Consider the following 21,008-nt stretch of genomic DNA (forward strand, 5'->3'; position numbering starts at 1 on the left):
AAAATACTGTAATACAATGAGTTGTGCAAAAGACATATAGGTATATGGTGAACATCTCACATTCTCTGCTATAGATGTGTCTGTGACATTTGCAATCAAACTAATATTACCAAGAGTATGTGTGATATGGGAAGCAGTAGTGTAGTGGTCAGCGCACAGCGCTACAAACCCAGAAATAATATTTATTTATACCGGAGGAATCCGATGAGCTATAAAGCTCTTGTTCACAGATGTCCAGTAGGGACACGGGGTAAGAACGTTACACAACAAATAGTACAAAAACACGATAGTAGTGCAAAAATACAAAGGTAAACAAATCACCAAAACACATGTTCTGCCCCACGGCAGATATGGGGGTGTGTTTACACAGGAGCTTCCTGATATGGTGTTGAGTTTGGTCACGTGACCAGGAAGTTACGATTTAAGGTTCTCTAAGCCAAGAGGAAACCATGTCAGCCATTATAGAGAGTACAAAATGGAGGCAAAAATAGAGTCTCAGTTAAGACAGGCGCATCTGTTCATTGTGGGACTTTAAGAAGCATTGTCTGTAAGTCCGTTCTCATAATACTGGGGATGCTGTTAAAATGCTAGAAATGCCTTTATGATGCTGTTAAATTGTTATGATAAATATGAGGCCGAGTTAACAACGATAAGTCGAGCCAGACTTGTGCCCATGTAACTTTAGTGCGTTCTTGAGAGCAAGGATGATGAAGAATCTCATCCACAGTTCAGTATGTTGAGGTGAAAAAGATGACTCGGAGGCAGATCTTCAGTATAGGCTTGCGCCAGATGTTTATTAAGGGCTTACGCCTGAAGTTGGCTTGGGAATTAACACTTGTCCCCAGGGGTAGGGGTTCTATGCTCGGTCCTTCACCCAGACCCACACTCTGTCTGCTCTGTAGCATGGCTAGCTTCCCAGGCTCTCTCCTCTGCGTCGGCCCAGGGATCAGCCAACATCGACTGACCGAGGAGAACAGCCGCTCCTATCGCTATCGCCGGCTGTTATGATGCTGCAGTGTTCATTCATTGTATTGATATTCCAAGTATTAACAGATGCTGTATTTTGTACTGTCTTTTTCCATCAGTTTTACCTCGTTCTATTCATTAAATACGTTTGGAGGCGGATGTTCACCCTGGCTCTGAAGGTTTATTGAATGCGAGGTTAACTACTGGGATAGTGGTGCAATGCAGCGCAAAGCGAGGCCGAGACAACACATACAAATAATACTAAACCATCCCCATCCTACCAGGCAAAGCCCATTGAGGTATTAACTTATATTTCAGAAGTGACTTGGCCACAAATAATAGCTCACCTAAGTAGCCCCATCATTTGGACATTTCAACCGGGTTCAATTCGACCACCAACGGTGACGATTATCCGAACCGGTCCTGGCCCTCCCCTTGGTCGACTCAGCCTCAAATGAGTACCTGGTGCACCAGGGAGACAAATGCGACCGGGTGTGGTGCTGGCCACCCTAAAAAAACATCTATGACTGCTTTTTGTGTGTTACCAGGTAAAGCCCACTGAGCTGTATAGCTCTTTTTCAAAAGCGACCTGGCTATAACAAATGATAGCTCGACAAAGTGGCATATCACGTGCACATGTATAGCAACAGTCAAATACTACTAAGTGCGTGTTATCCCCTCATAGGGGGTGCTTACTCGCTAGCAGCACTTGCCCCGACAGTCTGTTACAAATTCTTAGGTTTTTTCGGTAAAGTCACGTAGGTAAAACACTAAAATTGCCCGTGTGGTATTTCCCTCGAGAAACCGGTTGGGCGGTTTAAAAAAAAAAATCCAGTTACATCCTCCTTTTTGTGGGGGGTCGTGACCAGCACACAGCAAGTCCTCAGCCTTGACATATGCCCAGTGACTCCCATCGTGGGCAACGCGCATCTGTCAACTCTTCGCACGCCTAACGCAGTCTCACCTGCGTTAAGGCGGCCCTGCGAGTGAAGAATCTCTGTGCTGTTCACGGGGGGTGGCGGACATCTCCTGCGAAGCTCCGACCAACAAAGACACGAAGACGCGGAGACACGGAGACCCGCAAGGTACCGGTCATAATAAGTGTTGCCACTCACGTAGCGCACAGAGATGAAGATCACCCCGTGTATCCTTAACAGACTGTTGGGGCAAGTTCTGTTAGCGAGTCGCACCTATGACGGCCGGGCGCGGCACACGAGGGGGTGAGTGGCCAACACCACGCCCGGCCGCCTTTGTCTCCCCCAGTGGCGATGTTTACACACCGCATAATGTGCTAATTTGAGGCTGAGTCGATCTAGGGGAGAAAGCCCGTGACAGGTTCAGATAATCATCACTGGTATTGGCCGTGAGCATGAACAACATTGTTTGGCTGTCATACTGCAGGTGCCATGTAATACATCAGTCGTGTTTGTTTGCAAGTACTTATGTGTGTATACAGCAATACCCCGATTTACATCTCCCCCTCTTGTGCCGTTTCGCAAATACGTCGCCACTTTATTATTAACACCGTCACCCGATCTGCGTGGTCTCGACCCCACACTCACGTCGCTGACAGCGTCGTCCGTCCGTCCTTTCTCGCTATCTGTCGCCTCTCAGCCTGTGGCTCCAGCACCTACCCCGTGTGCATCGCTTTAATTGATTGACGTCGTTTCGATATTCAGGAACGCATCCCCCAACGTAAACCGGGGTACTACGTTCAGTGTATTCGGCTACTGTTATATATTTCCACTTGATAAGCCGCTTCGTTGAGCAATTATTTGTGGCCAGGTCGCTTCTGAAAAAGAACTATACAGGTGTAGATCAGTGGACCCTATCTGTTAAAAAAAAAACAATGCGTTACTATGGGAACCTCATTTGCCAGTAAAAATATGATAATTGGTTTTTTACCCTTCTATCTGGCAACAAAACTGACACCTTTTTACAAGGAGTCATGTTTGCATAGACCGCAATACCTGCAGTCACAATACAAACAAAAGAACATAACAGTGCACATTATCAGAGTTATGTTCTTTTGTTTGTATTATGACTGCAGGTATTGCGGTCTATGCAAACATGACTCCTTGTAAAAAGGTGTCAGTTTTGTTGCCAGATAGAAGGGTAAAAAACCAATTAACAATGCGTTAGTTTATATGTGTTGAACATGTTTAGTGACATTGGGGATGTCACTGTATGGTGCTGGCCCGGAAGGGTCGTTCCATTCGATGTTCCTACATCGTGGAAAGCACCGTGTGGGTGGCTGTGTGTGACACAGCCCTAGCGGGGCTTGGCGAGCACTGGGATAGTGCGGGCACCACGCACAGCATGCGGTGGGGGCTCCCCCGAGGGGCAGGGGGTGAGCGTCAGCCCAGGGGCAGGGTTGCCCCGGGCCATGGCACTCTGGTTGACCCCGGCCATGGCACTCTGGTTGACCCCGTAGACACGTGATCACGAGTGTTCACACAGGTGGGGGGACTAGGGGGTGATCACGTGTCCGGAGAGAGTAGTACACTGCTACGAACCCGGCAATTCCCTATTCACGACCAACAACAGTGGCAAATATTTGTAACCGGTCCTGGGCTTCCCCTAGGTCAACTCAGCCTCAAATGGATACCTCGTGCGGTGTATAAACAACAGCCCTGGGGAGACAAAGGCGGCCGGGCGTGGTGCTGACCACCCAAACCCTCGTGCGCCGTTGTGGCCTTCATAGGTGCTCGCTAACAGCATTTGCCCCAACAGTCTGTAAAGGCTATAGGGAGGATCCTTGTCCGTTTTTTTATCTTCATGTATAAACTATACTACTGAATTGAGTTATGGTCCAGTGTATAATAAGGACAGCAGAATATATGGGAAGACCTAAGGTCAAGAGTTGGATGCATCGTGTGTGTGTGTCTCCTGCACAGCAGCTTTTGGGATGTGGTGGAGGGCAGAGGGCCTTGACAAGGTGCGGATGAAGGTGGTGGTTTTGTCATCAACGGCTTGGGTCACGAAGACATCTTGACAGCTGTACGGTACAAGTATTACAGTTCTGCACAACACGAAATACTCTCTGTGGTCTAACACTGTAATTCTACACTTTGGGTTCCTCCTCCGTCTCCTTTAAGAGACGACAAGGATGAGCGCTCCATTGTAATTGCTCTTCGTATGTACATCATGATCATACATCTTGTATCTGGCTGGCTGTTGATTTGCAATGGGATTAAGGCTGCTAGAATCGACTCGTCCTATCTCTCTGGGGTTCATGAAAAAAGTGCCACTTTTTGGGAAGTCAGCAGGGACTTTCCCTATGGGTAAAATGCATCCCACAGTGCGAAAATGAAAAATATGTGAAAAATCCATCTGGCTCGGGGTTTAACATTCATGTCTACTTTTTTAAATCTATGGATGGTAATAATAGGGCTTCCACCATTAAGGTACAATTAAACAGTGAAGAAGAATGCCTCATGATATAGGAAGAGGGGATAACTACATGCCTTGAGATCAGTACAGTCAGTCGTCGTTGAACGTGATAGATGCGTTCTTGAAAAGTTCCACGTTAAGCGAAAACAATTTCCCCATAAATAGTGGCACGAAAAGGTTTGGCAAGATACGATGTACGCACACACAGTGAGACGGCGGGACAAATAACTGAGATTATGCCGCCGCGTTAGTGTGTCATTTTGAAATAAACCGATCAGCGGCGCAGTTCTAAAAAGTAGTTTGTTGGCAAACCATTCAGAAATCGCATTATAACGGGCGCATTCTGCATTACAATGGTACGCATTCCACGTTGGGTGCGATAAGTGTTCCCGAATGGAAAAACCGCGTTAGAGCGGAAACGCGTTGTAGTGTGAACACCACGCGTTAAGCGAGGACTTATCGTATCGTATCATTAGGCGACTGTCAAAACTGGGACTATAAATATCCCAGGAAGATGTTCTGGTTTTCCATGATAGCAGCGACCTTAAAAGGAAAGAGGGCAATCCTGGGAAAACGAGAGGAGGTGGCAACCCACGATCTTTGGTAACAATTTCAAACCGGGTGGTTTTTGTGTGTGGTTCCCATTCACTACAAAACCGCTTGACCCGGTTATGCATCAGTTGGTTAAAATGGTTTTGAAAGGGTTTTGCTTCTGACATTTTTTACGGTAGAAACGGAGTCGCGCAGCTAATTTCTCCCGTAATCTGCGGCACAGCGTTGTCGACACAATGTTTGTCACCTTGCATTTTGGGACAAAGCTCCACGGCGCATCACGGATTATAGGATTACAACTTGACGAAAGCATACCCATGACGCATTGATCGCGGAGGTTGTTTATAGACATACCGCTTGATGAAGGGGGCCAAGACGATTTGTTGGCTGTGACAGGGAATATCACTCAAGTCTCTGGGTTCATGACGCAGTGCACTAACCATTGCACCACTGTTCCCCAAAAACTGTAGAGTGCATTATAATATGATAACAAAAAGCCTAACATTGGCATGGAGCTAATCTTTTAAGTGGCAGCCTAAACTCAGAAGGGGAAATTCAACATTTCTATGATGGACTGTCTGCCCGTAGGACAACCACCGATCGCTTATCACCAAGGTGTTACAGTGTCCACACCATGTTATCAACAAGCTGATGCATGCACAGAGCTCGGCTGCTTGGGTTTTGACGCGATGTAAGAGATTTCTCAAGACATTCGTGATCACTTCCATGATATTTACTCAAACAACCTTGAATGAGACACTCCCGGCAGTATGCAATTGTTCAAATTCAGTGGCGTAGTAACGACATTGCCAACTCAGGGGCTGCGGAAATCGGTCAGGTGGGTCCGATTTGTCTGACACGGTCGCACCTGGGTTATTATATAACGCCGGCTCCTCAACAACAACATAGAAACACACACTCACTTTGCGAAAGCCAAACGTTAGTGCTTTAATACAATTAAAATAAAACGTGAAACGTGAATGAAAGCATTTTTTTAAATAAAAAATAAATTAAAACCGCGTTATAAATAAGTCATGTTGTTCTTTTACACTGTTGTTGAAAACAGATCTTACGGTGGTTGTCAAGGAGACCCCAAATCACAGTTTTGGCCATCAGGTGGGGGCGATGGCACACCCTGCCGCCATGCTAGTCACGCTCCTTTTCAAATTGTATTATGTACTTCATTCCCTGTCTTCCCCGAGTTCTTGTACCTATGATTTGCCCAGTAAAAATATTACATTCAGTCTATTGTTATTTCGTTACAAGAAATCACACGGCGTCACAACAAGTCAGACCCCCCCCCTCAAATATGACGTCACGAAGCTCTGCCCCCCCCCAAATAAAACATGCTTCAAATCGCTTTAAACTATTGTCATTGTAGTGCGTACTTAATGTGCCGCTGCACTCTGATGTTGTAGGGGAAAACATTTATTTAAAAAAGTATATTTAATTAAGTAGAACGTGTTGTCTATATTTATTTAAAGTTGCGCATTTTGATGTGACGCCACATTTCTCACCCCCCCCCCCGTCACACATCGTCACAAATGTCTGACCCCCCCCCCTAGCTGCGTGACGTCATTTATGGACGGCCCCTAATTCGTCTTCTAATTATTCTTGTAAATGTTTTACTTTTGTGCCTGCTACCCGTAATGCGTGTATGCTACTCGTTTTACTTTGTTTCATAAATTACAGTCAACCCCCGATTTTAAGTCTCCCCCTTTTACGTCATTTCGCAAATACGTCGTCACTTTATTATTAACACTGCAACCCGATTTGCGTCGCCTCAACCTTACACTCACGTCGCTGACAGCATCGTGCGTCCTTTCTCGTTATGTGTCACCGCTCAGCCTTCGCCTCCATCCCTCCTACCCTGTAAACCGCTTAGATCGACGTCGTTTCGATATTAGTCGTCGCACCTGACAGGAACGCATCTCCAACGTAAACCGGGGGTATTTTATTTTCTATGTTGACTCAGGGCCTCATTGTTTAGATGGAGTCTAAACATCTGGCAACAGCAATATTTGCTTTAAAAATCTGCTGATGAAGCTTAAAATGTGAAATGCAATACAAGTTTGCTTATTCAAAGATCTACCTCTGAGGAGCACTGGGCTGGAAACCCCGTAAGCTGATGGACCATTAATGTATCTATGAAGAAAACGGAACGTTTTTAACCATGCCCATTTATAGACCCATTTTATAAACTAGCCATGGCACACCAATAGGCCAAAGCAATGCATACATTTTGAAATAATGGTATAGTGTTGGTGAATATTTTTTTTCTATCAATTAAAACTGCTGCGAGGTATACATCAGATAAATGTAATATTGCCATATCCACGTGTGCTTTTGTTAAAATAATATTCGTACTATGAATTCTATTTTCAGACTGACCTTGAAGAAATTTGATCGTTTTGGATCAAGATTGCTGTTGGCCAAAGATTAAGTCTCGTGCCACGTTTCGTCTGATTCTTTTTTTTCTGGACCATATTCCATCCGCCTATAATAACACCTACCTGCCTTCCACGGATATATAATACATCCTCAGAACACCACGGCCATGTGTGAATAGCCACAACATGTCTGAAACGTCCAATGTACAAAAACTACACCTGTCAGAGGATTCAGATCCAATTTATGCTAGTTTGCATGAAATTACTTCTTCAGAAACAGTGGAGAATGCTATATACATCGGGATGTTTTCCAGTGGAGATACAGGTCACAACATCGATGCGAAGCAAAGGAATATCAAAGAGCTCACAAAGGAGTCTTTACATTCTAAACTAAATAATAATGCTTCACAACCAGATATCAATCCACCAGGTGAGACGAAAAACATAGGCGTGGTGGAAAAAGACGAGTTCAAACATGTGCCTTCCACCACGGTGCCAAGCGAAAACACACATTACTACCACAAGCTCACGGCCCTAATTGCAAATCTGGATGTTAAAGCGAAACAGAGATCCACCACATCACTCCAAGAAGACGCGTACGGTGTTGACAGGGATGCTAAAGCAAATGTTTCAGAATATGACTCATCGTCTTCTGACGTGAGTGACCATATGTATGAAACTACAGATTATGAGGACATAGACAGATACAGCAACTTGCTTCTAAAGCACAGATTTTCGCTGCCAGATGACAAATCTAACGAATTATACAATCCCCAAACTACAAACGAATTTAGCAAAAACGAAGACAAACGTGCACCTTTGTCGAAGGAGAAGCCAAAAAGCCTTGACATACCCACACGCAGTGACGAATCCTCATTATATTCTGTCCCCAAAAAACTCATTTACGTTAAAAAGGGTTGTCCACACCCAGACTTTTCTCCAAACATACCAGTGAACGCTGCCGGGTACGTTAATGCCGACACTAAGGGTGAAGAAAGTGAAACGGTTTCTCCCCCATATCAGTTCAAACATGCGGGCCGTGGCCGTGCCATGAAGTCTGACCATGACAAAAAAATAGCTTCTCGACCTCTCAGAGGAGGTTTGACTTTTCATTTTCACTTGTAAATGTTCGCCCGGCTTTCTTAATATGGTGTCCTATAACTGCGTCTAAAGACTCTCTGATGTTAGCTGCTAAATCGAGCCAGTATCGCGATCTACATGTATCCCTCGAACCTCGACTATGGGACGTGCAGCATGAAAGGCGTCATTGAGGAGGCCGGGACCACCAAGCACGTGGTTCTTTCTCTCCACTCGCTTCCCCTCAAGAAACTCACTCAACGTCACTCGTCATTGAGTAGGCCGGGGCATCCAAGCACGTGGTTTTCTCTCCACTCGCTTCACCTCAAGAAACTCCCTCAACGTCACTCGTCATTGAGTAGGCCTGGGCATCCAAGCACGTGGTTTTCTCTCCATTCGCTTCACCTCAAGAAACTCCCTCAACGTCACTCGTCATTGAGTAGGCCGGGACCACCAAGCACGTCGTTCTTTCTCTCCACTCGCTTCGCCTCAAGAAACTCCCTCAACACCACTCGGCAGAACAATGGGGGGGGGGGGGGTGGCCTCAACAAGATTCTGAAGACTTTACCAAAGCCGACGATTTGACTCCTTTTTAACCAATGATCATCGCCAGTATCACTGCCAGCCATCATTATCATCATCGCCACTAAGATCGTGGGTTGCCACCTCCTCTGGTTTTCCCAGGACTGCCCTCTCTTGTGTCTTTTGTTTTGAGGTAGCCGCTGTGCTGGAAAACCTGTACGTCTTCAGGCAGGAAACGGCGGAACTTCAACAATCTTCTTGCTGAACGTGTCCATCAAGCTGTGGCTGGACACCATTGAAGTAACACAGTTGATGGGGGCTCTCTGGAAAATTGACATCCAAGCTTCTTGCTGCACAACTTAAGCTGTCTAACTCCGGCTGTGCCTTTGGAGTGTGCTGTGCATTTGCATGTTTAATACAATATATATTCGTTTATTTACACGCAAGTGATTAAAAGCAGTGGGCACACCGCGGCTGCATACATCAATTCAACAATGCAAGAGTAAAAATATATCTGGGGAAATGGTTGAGGGAAGCAATACATCGTTAAAAGGGGTGAAAGGAAAGGGAGGTGGTTAAGATCGTACTGATTTATACAATAAAGTGCTCATATCGTTGGTTATAGCCCTTATCTGAGCAACCTAAACTATTAACAGTTCAAACTAATGCAGTGCTGGTCTCCTGGTAGAGAGGTCTTACGGGGCGAAGTAGCGAGTAAGAGTAACGAGTTATCTTGACCCTGGTGTGCGGGGGGGGGGGGTCAAGCGGTGGATAGGGAATGCGGTCTTCGTTTGACAGAATACGATTGAGGAGGCACGAGTCTGCGGCTCTGCCGGTCTCGTCAAAAAAGTGGTGCGCCGCGGCAAGCCTGGACTGGCCATTGAGAAGCAGTCCACGGTGGCAAATCTCTGGTGGGCCCGTCCATTCCTAGAGCCGGTTGGGCCGGTCTGCTTGGGGAAATTTCAAATGTGATCAGAGTATTAAAAAAAATGTAATTTTAATATATTATTACCTATAATGTGCCCGCTTCATTGCCTATTTACGCATGAAGTCTTATATTCGGCAACCCCAATGATTTTTTTTTCTCGCCGGCCAAATGGGCATAATCATACTAATACGTCACATCGTAAATCTAGATACCGTACCAGTACAATATACAGCTTGTCTCATAATCCATTTACATTTTTTTTAAATGCCCATTGCCCAATTTTGGACAGAACCCTCTTCTTTTGCTCCACCGTTGGTGAATCCCCACCACGCGTGAGAACGGGCAGTCCTCGACATGCAAACGGGTTTCCGTTTCTGAGACCCGATCGTAAGTCGAACGGTTCATAAGTCGGAACACAATAATGTACTGAATTTAAATGCGCATACGGTTACAGTACGACAAAAAGGGGGAATAATTTTTAATCTCATAAAGAAGAAATATTGTACATGTGCATGTAATATTGTCATAAATGCTGTATCGTAAATAAAACAACATGAAGTAACTTGAAAAAAAAAAGTTTTATTTTCACTTATCTTGAGTCCTTGATGCTGGCTTGCTTTTCTGAAGGTGCTTAATGAGTCACCGCAATTGCACACACACGGGGCACGCAGGCACACACCCACACACGGAGCATGCACGCACACAAAAACAAAGACACACACACAAGGACACACAGGGGGCACCTTCGCGCAAGCACAGAGAGACAACGGTCCCCCGTATAGCCTAAAAAGACTGTTGGGGCAGGTGCTGTCAGCAAGCAGCGCCTATGAAGGCCAGCGCGGTACGCGAGCGATTGGGTGGCCAACACCACGCCTGGCGCACCTTTGGGGCAGTCCATACATTACGTCACGTACCTGGGGTGGGGGGGGGTGTCAGACATTTGCGATGATGTGTGACGAGGGGCGGGGGGTGAGAAATGTGACGTCACATCAAAATGCGAAACTTTAAATAAATATAGACAACACGTTCTATTTAATTAAATAGACTTTTTTTATAAATGCTTTCTCTTACAACATCAGCGTGTAGCGCCACATTAAATCATTAAATACGCACTACAATGACAATAGTTTAAAGCGATTTGAAGCATTTTTTATTTGGGGGGGGGGGTGCAGAGCTTTGTGACGTCATATTTTAGGGAGGACTGACTTTTTGTGACGTTGTGTGACGATGTATTCGTTCAGCAACTGGAAGCTCAGCGAGCACCGGACGGACTAATGGCGGAGACAGGATTTTCAGATAGGGGGGGCAACCCCTCCAGCAATGATAAATGATAGGAGTTGTTAGTAAGCAAGGACTTGTCCCTTGCTTTTTATTCGACGCGTATGCGGCGATGGCTCAGCCATCGATCGAGGGTCCAATTCGAACCGCGTTGTGTGATCGGCATCGCGCTCGCTCAAGGTGTTTGCCTTCAGGGAAGTCGTGTGGACTGTATACGCAACTGCGCACAATTCACTTATAACTGCTTTGCCGTTACTTATTGCCAATTATGGACTCAGACAATTGTCCTATCATCTCATAGAGTCCCTGCCACATAATAATATGCTACACAGTGGCAGTGGGGGTCGCAAAATGCCGATTTATTACTAATAAACCCCAATGATCCGATCAAAATTAGGGATTTCGATCGGATCATTGGGGGGGGGGGCACGTTCCGCCAGTGGAACGGACACGTTCAGGGGTGTTGCTGTGCCCGTCACGACACCTGCCAACCAATGTTACACGCTGCAGCCTGGTAATGTTTCTTGGGCAGACGTCCCATCGAGTAGTGAGTTTCTTTCGTCAACAGCACTTGAGCTCTGTCGATAACTGTGCCACACGCCACGGGGTTGCCTTTCATCTGGGGCTGGGCAATGCAATTGGGGGGGGGGGGGGCGCATTGACTGCGTTGGCAATGGTGGACAAGAACATGTTAACAAGAACATGTTAACAAGAACATATTAACAAGAACATATGAACAAGAACATTAACAAAAACATATTAACAAGAACATATTTACAAGAATAACCCAACATGGTCGTCGATAACGCTGCTTGAAAAATAAAAGTCTGTAATAGGCAACGTTTAATGATCCTTACAAAAAAATATAAATATTACATGTGAATTCTAACACAGGTTTGAAATTGCCTACAACCTTGATATGCTGTGAAGAAGAGGCATTGCCCGAAACGTCACGCACCCCCACGGGCTTCCGTGCCCCAGCCCCCCCAACTCCAATACGTTTCCCCACCATCTGTAGTGACTGTGACGACGGAAAATGAGGAACCAGCGAATGAGAAAACAATAAACACATTCCTGCGGAGGGAGCTGGTAGGAACGTTGGGTTGCTCGGTCAATGGCCAGGTTCAACGGCGGCGTGGTGTATTCCGCAAATATGCCCGACTGTGAGGGCGGGCACAAGCCGGCGTGAGTAGGTTAAACGTTGAGATGTATAAGGGCACCACGGGGTGACCAGCCCCTCCCCACCCAGCCCTACCCCTCCCACCCCCCACCCAGCCCCACCCTCCCCACCCAGCCCCACCCTCCCCTCCCCACCCTCCCCTCCCCACCCAGCCCCCCCACCCAGCCCCTCACCACCCTCCCCTCTCCACCCAGCCCCACCCCTTCCATTTTTGGAAGCACGACGGACGGACGGACACAACAATCCCCTGTGGGCTGGTGGAACCAGGTGGTTCCTACCAGTATAATGTGAGTTTTATTGTTACCAGACCATACTGAGTGTGATCATCTTTGACTGGTGGCGGCGTATTACACCACTATGGCTGAGCAGGTACCTCCAGTCAGGGGCCAACAGGGGGCAATGCCGAGTCCGGCCTGTGCTAAGCAGGACTCGTGGGTCAGCATCCTGGGGGCACAGTTGGGAACCGGAGGGGGACACCCCAGGCCCCCGTGTGGGGGGCTAGGGGGATTGCGCAACAATCCAGGTCCCTCCAGAAGTTTCTAGATGATGGGCGTGACCAGCGGCGGGGTGACCCTGGAAGCCCCATAAAAGCCGAACCCAGAGCGGCTCGAGTCAGTCTGCCTCAAGCCGAAGACCCAGAAGCCCACCTGAAGATTGGACCCTGGACCCCAAGCCCCGCCGTCCTTATAAGGGCCGTGGCTCAGTGAGGCCAGTGGTCAATAGGCTAGGACCCTGAGCATCCCCCGACCCGACGTCCTTCTTAGGGCCGGGTCTGTGTGGGCCAGCGGTCGAGACCCGAGAACCTTGGCAGGGTCGGGTCAGCCTCCCCTAGGTCCCGTTAGCCGGAGGGCTAAAGAGTGGTTAGCCCCAGTGGCAACAATTACCCACCACCAAGTAAGGGCAGCCAAGAGAGAACACAACGCCCTTGAAATGGATTGTGGCATCCAAGACCATGAGGAGCGGTGTCGATGTGGGGAGGTCTTTATCCATGCAGTGCTTGATCATAGTTGATGATGACCATGTGTTGGCATTTATCTGGTCATCATTCCCTTACTCAGCTCTCATGGCAGTGGTATTGTGACAAAGCAGTCTCTCAAAAAAATATAGACTTTTTTTTCACCTCAACAACAGCAAATGCCATTCGCCACTAAGTGGCGATGACGTCACCACGGCGCCTGTGCCAGGCCAGGTGCACTTTGAGTCCACGTGCAGTGTCGAAGGCTCACTGAAAGGAGTCAAGGGACAGACCCAGGTGCCATGGGTTTATGGGTTGACTGACTGAGATGACTGGCAAATGCACCAGCTGTTACCCCTATTCTGCCAACTTGCTGCATTTTAGACACCTGGCGCTCCGCTCGTTATTGTAAGCGTCGCTCCTCCATCCTCCGTTGTTTATCGGAGGCGACTGCCTCCAACTGATCAGTAGCGTCTTTCACGAGCCTCCTATAGATGTTGATCTTGCACCGCTGGTACCAGTCATCAGCAAGTCCATTCAGCTCCACATCCAGCTGTACTGCATCAGTATATTTCTTATCCAGCCCGTGTCATGCTGGTTTAGCTTGCCCAAGATGCTTGGGAAAGCGGTGGTTGGGCATGCGGGCTACATGACCCAGCCAACAACGCCTTGCCTGCCAGAGGAGCTCACTGATGGGAATGTGTCCAGATATTCGAGGATTTGTGAGCGCCTCACACAATCCAGCCTGGTTAAACCCAAGATGGATCTTATGCAGGCCAGCCTGAATGTTTCTGACCGGCGCAAATATTGCACCAGAGGAGTCCACGTTTCACAAGCATAAAGAAGGGAGGGCATGACTGTGGCCAAGAAGACCCGGAGCTTCGTGTGGAGTAACAGACCGGGTATCTTCCACACAGCATAACGCAGCCGATGAAAAGAAAATGCCGTCCGACTGATTCGGAGTGAGACCTCAGCTGTCAAACAGGTGTTACTTTAACACAAATACAAAATACACAGGCTGAACAAATTTGGTACTGTATTTGTCAGTGATAATAATAATCTCTTAGGTGTTACAGTAATGTACAGCCTTTGTAAGTCCACTGTTGGATGAAGGCCTTCTCACACCCAACCTGAACCCGGGAGGTCCAGGCTCCAGCCTGTGGGCTCCACACTCCGTATTTTGGGCTCCAGGATTCAGGCTCCAGCGGTTTAGGTCTGGAGTCCCGGGGCTGTGGTTCAGGTGTCCTTCATCAACACATGTATCTGAGTGTGACGAGAGGATGAAGGATCTGTAGATATGTAAGCCGGTTTTAATCCCTTCATTTAATGGAAGAATGAATGAGGGAAAAATCATTTTGTGTGGAAGCCGAGTGGAAAATGCAAATATTTTTATGAAGAGGAAATCACGATAGGGTAATTCCCAATTGTCCAAGCTAATGTGGCATCGGGTAACCTCAATAAATTACATTCAAATTGTAGCCATGGGTAACCCCCGTGGGACCATTTGTAAAGTTGAACAGGAAAAAACTATCATTCCACCTAAAAATAGCCACCATCACCCAACAAGCACTGGGGGAGGGGGAAATATGAACACACGCTACTAGGGACTTTACCCTTAAAAAAACGGACTCTACCCTTCAAAAAATCGACCAAATTGACAATTGAAAGGGGTGATGACACTGACTTTAATATCTACGAATCATTTAGCCTCATATCACACGCATATTCATTGCTCGTGACTGGAGACCAGAATAAAAAAAACGTATTAGCCAACTACCCACAGACGCAACCAGAGTTTAGGATAAGTTCTACCATCAACCACACGCTCACACATCAAAGCTTAAATGAAGTACATGTTTAAACAATACAAACTGCTTTACAAAAAACGGAACAGCCGCACCATGATTGCATAAAGTGCCAAAATACATACATGTTAAAAGGCGAACCAGAACCCAACTTAAATTTCTCCATGGCTCTTACTTAACGAACCAAAGAAGAGCCAAAATCGACGAAACAAACGTCCCCCCAACTGCCTACGGTGCCCCCTAGACAACCCTCAAACACACAGACGTTGCCTTTTTGGGAATGTCCAGACATTACCAAGTTTTTTTTTAATTATCACTTTGCTACTTTAACAACACTCACAAAACAGCCATCTGACCCTCACCAGAAACGTGCCTGTTGGGGTTGAAACCTCAAGGCCTTTCCAGGGAGGCAAATACATTATTCAAAATTTCAATGTTATGGCAAAACGCACCATTATAGCCGACTTGAAAGAGCACGCTCCCCCAACAATGCAGGAATGGGCCAATACATTGTCAAAAATTGCCGCTCTAGAGCATCTAAGTGCCAAACTAAGTCGCCGGGAGGACGCATACCACCAAACATTGAAGCCCTTCACTCCCTCTCCTCCAGTGGGCATTGATTCTTAAGAGCATTCATGAGGGCATTTAGGCACTCCCCTCCCCTCCCTTTTTGCCTTCTTCTCCTAGAGGGGTATCAGAGCTTAGAAGATACCAGAGGGTTGTCGAGTTTATTAACACATTTGAATAAAACATGCGTTTGAAACAGGTTTATATTGCACTGTTAATCTGTAATGTGTTGTACTCGTGTCAACTCCCTTTCATATCCTCTGTGTTGTGTACCTAGATCGTTTTGTTAATCAAATGCTTTTGGAAAGAAAGAAAAAAAGGCGAACTTGATGGGGTGACACACTTATTCCAGAAATACTCACGGCAACATTAAAATATTGGAATCGGAGATATACAGCGTGCTTAAAAAAATGTTAAGACTATATGGGACTATCGTTTTTAATGGGGAAAAGAACGGATGATACACTGTAACATGATAACAAATATTTTCCAGGAAGTCTTCAGAGCCAGGAAGCACATTTCTTGTGGTATTGTTGCTAATCCTCAGAAGTGTTAACTTTTTTTTCTCAAGCACCCTGTATAACAAACAAAACAATCCAAGTCGAAGTGATGTAGTGAGCAGAAACGGCAGTCGTCTCCTGTATCGAAGCCACCGAGGCAGTTGTGGAAATTCCACATTGCTCAATGACGGAAGGGGGTGGGGACAGGCAAATCAAACCGCCAACGAGGGGATTGGCACCCTCCCATTGCGATCAACTCACCCTAACCCCAGTGCTGGATAAAGCTCGTGTGGGGCCTGTAGCATATGTTATAAATGAGCCCTAAATAAATACACAAATCGCTTAAATATTTAAACACAAATTTTTTTACTTGCATAGTAAAGTAATTGTATTTTTTCACTTGCTATACAGTCGGATAATTCGACAAATCGCTAACATTAAACACCCAGTCGTTCATTAAAGTTCAAGGCGGAATAGTACTATAGTAATAGAGCAAGTGCAGAATCACTGAACCGGAATTGATAGCTTGAAAGCATTTAGCGCAGAGCCCTTGAAAGTGCGGGGCCCGTAGCATATGAAGCTACTTTTGCTCCTAGGAGAATCCGGCACTGCCTAACCCCCTGAACCACCGGGCCAGATAAACAACGGCGTGAATATTGCCGGAGAAAAAACACCATAAACGTGCCGATGACGTAGCCATCGTGACGTCCGATGGGAATAAACTGCTGGACATGGAGCCGGGGGCTGAATAAGTGAACGCTGCGAAATGGTGCTCAGTATGGATATGAGCAAAACCAAAGGTGCTGTGCAACAGATTAACTCAACAATCTGTCAAAACTGACACAAATGGAATAAAAATCAGGAGAGTATTGTAGTTGGGACAGCTATCGAAGGCTGACCGAGTTCGTAAAGGTCTGAATAGGTGGAGCAGAGCAGGTTGGGGTGTTTTTTGAAAGCTGAACTCGACAATTAAAGGTAACATACCAATTAGTGTATACAGAATAAAGTGTTTTAAATCAGTGTCTAATACCTGCTAAGCCATGTGGCTCAGACATTCGTGAAGAATAAAAAAACTAATGCATGGAGAGATGCATGCTGGGAATTAAACTGAGATACAAAAAGAGAATCGCATGGATAAGAGCTGTGATCGTCACATCAGTGGTTCTTACAGCAGTGTTTCTCAGCCGGGGCGGGGGGGGGGGTACGCCGATCCCCTGAGGGTAGGTGAGGTGATTTATAAATGTGTGAAATTATATCATACACGAGAGTCATTGGTGAATAGTCATGTATGAATCTGCCAATATAAAATAACTACGATACAATTAAAATCCATATGGTAAGTAAGAACGATGTAAAAGACCTTTCTAAACTCATTGATCGTGAACAATGTGGTTTGCAAGAGTAAGCAGCGAACGCTAACAAATTAGGTGACGCATGCCGGGCATCCGTAGAGTTTTTTTTTATTCGCTTGCAGTTACCAGCTACTTCGGATATACCGCACAAAATGGACAATTGGTTAAAATATTTATTCATAATAAAGGTTTTTGGGTTAGATCGCGTTATTTATAAATGTGTCGCAACCCTCCACCACCCGACACGGCCCAACAGTAAAAAATGTATCACGTTTACAAAAGACAAATAGTTCACTACTTTAGCCCACCTATGTGTTGAAGAGTGAATCAACATCATTTACAATTTGAGTACGACGTTTCGCTGGTAATTACATCCAGCTTCATCGGGCAATTTACTGTTTGGCCATGTCGGGTGGTGGAGGGTTACGACACATTTATAAATAACGCGATCTAACCCAAAAACCGTTATTATGAATAATATTGTCCACGAAAGCCTACGTGTTAAACTAAAATATTGATGTTCACTATTCATACATTTACAAAAGGTTGAGAACCACTGGATGAGTCAACATGCGCAGATTAATGAGATCTCGCCCATTAATAAAAATGGGCTTGGGCTGGACAAGGGACGTAACGCATGCGAGAGCCTGCCGAGGCCTTCATCCAGCAGTGGACTGATCATGGCTGATGATGTGGGTAGAGCAGTGGTGCCCTGCAATAATAATCCGGCGACCTGAGTTCCATTTCAGGCGATAGCTAGAATCAGTGGTAAGTCTTATCTGAACCCTATTCAACAACATAATCCTGACCAGCGTGGTGAAGTATGGTCATACAACGCCCCGGGTGTGGGGAGGCTTTCACCCAGCATTGCGTTGACAAAATCTCTCAATTATTGAACAATTGTGATCTATATCACAGCATGTGCTTATTTGAATGGTGATTTTCCTCCAGTCATTGCTGACATATTTTGATGCATTTTTGAGAAAAGCACCTCGGAGCACCGCTCTTAGTGCGTCACAAAAAATATAAAAAGGCTTCAAGTCAGCGATGATCGGTCAAAGCAAGACACTGAGGACACCGCGCGAGTGCAAACAGGTCGGTTGAAGATTTGTATACAGCACGTAGGTCGGCACGGAATGCATTTTGTAGTGCGTCGTGTAGCTTACACCGACACTTGATGATGATGGTCATGATATGTATGCTGCTGCTGCTGATGCTGTAGATAGAGGGGGTCATCAGAAAGGAGAGATGCACGTGGATGATGCCTGTGGCACCGTGGCTACAGCGGTGCTTCGCGATCGATTTGTCCACTGCACACCAAAGTCTCAGTGTGCGCCCAGCCGGCGTTTTGAGAATTTCTCGGAAAAGAAAAAAACGTCCACTGGTCACACAGCTCAGACGAGACGGGCCTATCTTCCCCGTGCTTGTTCAGTGGCCGATGCAGCAGAAAACGGCCGGCAGCGCACACTGCCACCACATGACCATCCGCACAACGCAGACGCACAGTATAGCAAGAGATGGAGCAAGCTCGAGCAATGTGCAGTGGAGTGAAAATGGTCCAAGTGCTCTGAGAGTTCAGGTGTCTAAGTCAATTAAATGAGCACCACTTGGAGGATGTCTGTGGCAATTTGAATTCAGACAGAATGTAATGTGTGTGTAGATCAGGGGTGGGGAACCTTTTTTCTGCCAAGGGTCATTTGGATATGTATAACATCATTCGCGGGCCATACAAAATGATCAACTTAAAAATGTGCCTGTTATATTTGGTCAAACATTTCATTAACTCGCCCCTAATGTGATGGCTGGAACTGCTTCTCTTTTGCGAGGCGTGTGATGTTAACTGCTATTGATGATGTTGCTACTCGCAACTGCTTTTCCAGGTTTGCTCCTAGATTTATTGAATTTCGAGTCCCGCCTGCGGTTGCCTTGGCAAGGGCCACATCAAATGATTTCGCGGGCCCTATACGGCCCGCGGGCCGGACGTTCCCCAACCCTGGTGTAGATGAAGAGGGAATGTGCAAGGTTTTAATGGGAATGCATGGTTGTGTAGACGGTACCCTGGAAAGTATCAGATTTAACAAACATGCGTTTAGAATGTTTGTCTGCGATACATTTCCACGCAATATGCCACTTCGTTGAGCTATCATTGGCGGGCAACTCGCGTCTGCAAAACATCGATATCGCTCAGTGGGCCTTACAGCTTTGGCTGGCTATCGTGGTATAATCAGTTTCCTATAAATTTTCGCAATTTTTACTGAACTGTGTTGTGCTTCGCTGTACGTTTTTGCATTATTACGATTGTATTGTTATCAATATTATAATCCCGCGTGTATAACCAGGAACGTCTCTATTTCTGCAGTACTTCGTTGAGTGAAGAACAGCTCGGATTAAGATGGCATGAATTGGTCTCACTGAACACAAGCCTGCCCGTGAGTATTTTAATTGTGGCATCATGAGACGTTGCCATTCGTGACACAACACATGACGAAAAAATAACAGAGCTCTGCAAAATAAATAAAATCATAACACTTGTCACACCGCCATATGATTACTCCGGAAAACATGCGTGAAAGCACTCCCGTATATTTGTGGCTATACTCGCTATTTATTTTAAATTTTATCGATCGCTATTTTGTCATTTCATGTTTCGTGATATGACGATGGGTTTTTTCTTTCAAAATATATGCTGCGATTCGGATGAAATTTTTTTTAATCGTGTAATCTAGTAACGTATCGCCATTTCAATCAACCAGTCGAGTAACATTCTTCCTGGATCGTGTTTCTACTTTGGTCTCCGCCGTGTTTCTGGGTCTTCATGTGTCTGCGAGTGTCTCCGTGTTACAAAGGGACCCTAAATAAAAACAATATATTAATATGAAAAGACAATTGTTTTACTTGCATAGTAAAGTAATTGTATTTTGTCATTTGCTATACAGCCAGATACAAAGACAAATCGCTAACCTCAAACACCCAGTCGTTCATAAAAGTTGAAGGCAGTATAGTACTATAGTAATAGAGCAAGTGCAGAATCACTGAACCGGAATTGATAGCTCGAAAGCATTTAGCGTGGGGCCCTTGAATATGCGGGGCCCGTAGCTACATATGTAGCTACTTTTGTTACTGGGAGAATCCGGCACTGTGGTATCTGTCTCGGTGTGTGTCTCTGTGTGTCTGTGTGTGTGTATCGCCGTATCTGTGTGTGCCCCCGTGTGGTTTGTGTATCTCTGTATGTCTGTGTGTATCTCAATGTCTCTGTGTATATCTCCGTGTCTCTGTGTGTCTCCATGTATGTATCTCCGTGTCTCCATGTCTGTGTGTGTATCACCGTATCTCTGTGTGTGTTATCGTGTCTGTGTGTGTCTCCGTGTGCTCTGTGTGTCTCCATGTCTCTGTGTATTTCCGTGTCTCGACTCGATTCCCACTCACAGCCACAAACACTGATGACGAGTACCTGAACTGGTCCTTGGCCTCCCCTAGCTCGACTCAGCTTCAAATTAGTACAGTACCTGCTGCGATGTGTAAACATCGCCTCCATGGAGACAA

At 46.1% G+C, this 21,008-nt stretch overlaps 1 long non-coding RNA gene across 1 annotated transcript; it reads left to right on the forward strand.

Moving 5' to 3' along the window:
* The first annotated feature begins 1,840 nt into the window (after positions 1–1,840).
* On the forward strand, positions 1,841–10,404 carry LOC144729290 (uncharacterized). The gene is made up of 3 exons (XR_013587682.1): positions 1,841–2,051; positions 3,864–3,966; positions 7,297–10,404. It is a non-coding gene; the product is annotated as an uncharacterized LOC144729290 (long non-coding RNA).
* Positions 10,405–21,008: the final 10,604 nt, after the last annotated feature.

This window comes from Lampetra planeri, chromosome 32 (assembly GCF_965212315.1).
Source record: "Lampetra planeri chromosome 32, kcLamPlan1.2.h2, whole genome shotgun sequence".
NCBI lineage: Eukaryota > Metazoa > Chordata > Hyperoartia > Petromyzontiformes > Petromyzontidae > Lampetra > Lampetra planeri.